The 3,071-nt window shown below is 45.4% G+C and overlaps 2 non-coding genes across 2 annotated transcripts; one reads left to right on the forward strand and one right to left on the reverse strand.

The window, feature by feature from the left end:
- trnah-aug (transfer RNA histidin (anticodon AUG)) lies at positions 1–73 on the forward strand. Its single transcript has one exon. It is a non-coding gene; the product is annotated as a tRNA-His (tRNA).
- A 932-nt stretch (positions 74–1,005) lies between these two features.
- On the reverse strand, positions 1,006–1,087 carry trnas-cga (transfer RNA serine (anticodon CGA)). Its single transcript has one exon. It is a non-coding gene; the product is annotated as a tRNA-Ser (tRNA).
- Between the last annotated feature and the right edge of the window lie 1,984 nt (positions 1,088–3,071).

Consider the following 3,071-nt stretch of genomic DNA (forward strand, 5'->3'; position numbering starts at 1 on the left):
GGGCCAGTGGCGCAATGGATAACGCGTCTGACTATGGATCAGGAGATTGTAGGTTCGACTCCTGCCTGGCTCGGGTCACTTTTAAACGCATCAGGCTACTCCCTAAGTAGCCTGTGCTACTTACTGTATGTGGGTGTAATCGTACCCAGTACGAGATTTCCTTCATGTAAATGAACTGCACCTGGGCTCAGTACGGTGCTGAGAGCCCAGCGTTGCTGTTCTAATTAGCACGCACTGCATCGGCTATGAACCCGAACATTTCAATTATTCCGATCAGTAAGTCAACACGTAGTCCACATGAAAGGTAGAAATATTCTCGTCTGTCTCTTGTTTGTATATAACTGAATGTCCCTGACAATGTACTGTTAGTTTTAATTGAAGAACGGCATTTGTGTTCAAATATAGCAGACAAGTTTACGTAACTGCTCATGCGACACTCAGTTATAATTAGTCAAGAAATAAAGTCGAACAACAGCTGAGGGTTTGAATGTGAACGTATCAGATTGCAGCGCCTTTTACTTCCATTGACAAATGATAGAGATTCGAAGAGAGATCCTTCAGACTGGCAAGCAAACCCACGGCTTTTTCGGTTTTCTATCTAGGCAACGTTGGTGTCTGCAATAGCATAAATGAAAGCACGATGCAATTTCTGTGGCTACATTTGTTGCACTTCATGCACAGTAAGAGTGTTTCTAACACCAAATAAAAACTCAACAATTAGCGATCACGCCTTCTCCTCAGTTAACCCACTGAAACCCTCGCTGATAAGAATTCTTTACTGCGTGCTTTACGAGCACCTATCTTGTCGGTTCTTTGAGCTTTATTGATCCGATTTTCAAAGGCATAAGTAGAGCACCAGACGTGCGAACGCAAAATGTGTGGTTATCTGAAGAATTGATTTCCATGGCAGCGGGTCCAAGCGATTTAGCGTTTTTCTAGAACCAGAAAAGGAGAAGCGGCACTTCGCCTCTGCCACACAGGCACACTACAACAGGCGGCAGACGCCGTAGACGGCAGGATTTGAATCTGCGCGGGGAGTCCCCACCAGATTTCGAGTCCATCACCTTAACCACTCGGCCACGACTACGGCGAGCTTGCCACTGCCGCATTCCTCCTATAATCTAACACGAGTGCGAGGTGGCTGGGGAAACCTTTTCAGAGTCGCTCCCCGTTAAAAAAAAATACCTTTGACAAAATACGTGCCGGCAGACAGACACGCCTCCGAGGGTTTAAGGGTGGCTTCACGTTCAAAGGATAAAGTCTCCCCGTCCTGATGTCAAAATGCAACTTTGGCAGACAGAAAAAACATCAACAAACCACAAATGTGGACAAGGATTTTACAAGCTGCACCACACTGCACTTTGAAAAGCATTTAAATTAGTGTTAGACGCAGGAATTGCCTTTGGTTTACGCGCTTACGAAAGCCCTCAGCTCCTGCAGTTGAATATAATGCCGTTACGTGTCGAAGCAGTAACGTACGTCATCCTACCACTGCAGCACGGGGAATATAGGGAAATGAGCACACGCTACGAATCGTCTCAATCACTCCCTAGAGTTGTAAGGCGCATTGAAGGGTGCACCGCCATCATTAATCGTTGCGCCTCTGTGAAAGGAAAGCTCTTGAGCAGTTTTGAAACAGCTCGGATGAAACACTTGATTGCTTCCATGTGCATCTGGAGTTCATTTCTTATTTTCACTTCACGCCGCCCAAAGCATTTCTAAAAAAGGAGATTCGCGTTTGGGAATGCGCCCTGCCCTAAAAATAAAACAGGTCTACGGGTCTGAAACCTGCTCCACAGAAAACAGTTTTGTTGCGCTTTTGATCAAAGGGAGATTCGTTGTTCTTACTTTTTGATGACATAACATCCAAAGGGGCTTCTTTGGAGCTGAATTCCAACCAGCATCCTAAAGTTTCTTGGTGGTATCCTTTACAGTCCTCTGTTCGGTCGACAAGGGACTGAAGTGGGCAGCTTTCCTCACACATGCAGTGCAATGTACTGTAGTGTTCCCGTTCACTGAATTCGCAGTTCTGCATCAGACCTCTAACTCGTTTCCTAAGTCTTGGTCAGCTTGAATTTAAGCCACGAACCATGCTTCTACTGTATAAACGTCTAGAGGAATCACAAACTATTTGAGAGGCCATCATTCCAGGGGGAACTGACAAAGTCTATCTCTAAACAACTAGCGCAGTCTCTCGAGAGACTGTCAAAAATCTCTTTCTCCATTTGCGTTGCAAGTAAATGAAAACACAGGCTCAACCCAGAGTCACTTGGCAGTAGCGGCACTTAACTACTGTTATTGTCACTGCTTGATACCAACGTTAGCCTACTATACCATGTTCAGCCACCGCTGGAAAACGTACTGCTTTAGTACCACACGTGTAAGACATGGAGAGCGACAAGTGTGTGATTTGAACCCATGCATGCAGAGCACAATGTATTAGTAGTCCATCGCCTTAACCACTCAGCCACGACTACAGCAAACGCTGTTATTGCTGCATTCTTGCTACAATCTCACATGGATCGCGAGACGCCGGCGTAAATCTTTTTCAAAGTCGTTCTCCGTTAAAAAAAAAAAACCTTTCCAAAATACAAACCTTGCAGACAGACACGCCTCCGAGGAATTAAGGGTTGCTTCATGTGGGAATGATAAAGTCTCCCCGTCCGGACAGGAAAATGGCACTTTGTTAAACACAAAAAAACAATCAACAACAGACAAATGTCTACAAGCATTTTAGAAGCCGCACTTGAAATAGCTCTTACATTCGTGTTAGACGCAGGAATCGCCTTTTTATTGACGCTCTTACGAACGCCATGGAAAGCAAAACAAAGCAAAGCAGAGCAGAACAAAACGAACAAAATAAAACCCTTATGTCCTGCACTTGAATATAATGCCGTTACGTGCCGAAGCGGTATTGGACGTCATCCTAGCACTGCAACCCGGGGCGTACGGTATATGGGAACGAGCACACGTCACGAATCGTCTCTAATCACTCCCTGCACTGTAAGGCGCCTTGAAGCGTGCACCCTCAACATTCATCTTTGCGCATCTGTGAAAGGTAAACTCTTGAG

Source organism: Atractosteus spatula (genome assembly GCF_055471065.1).
Source record: "Atractosteus spatula isolate fAtrSpa1 chromosome 16 unlocalized genomic scaffold, fAtrSpa1.hap1 SUPER_16_unloc_2, whole genome shotgun sequence".
In the NCBI taxonomy this organism is placed as follows: domain Eukaryota; kingdom Metazoa; phylum Chordata; class Actinopteri; order Semionotiformes; family Lepisosteidae; genus Atractosteus; species Atractosteus spatula.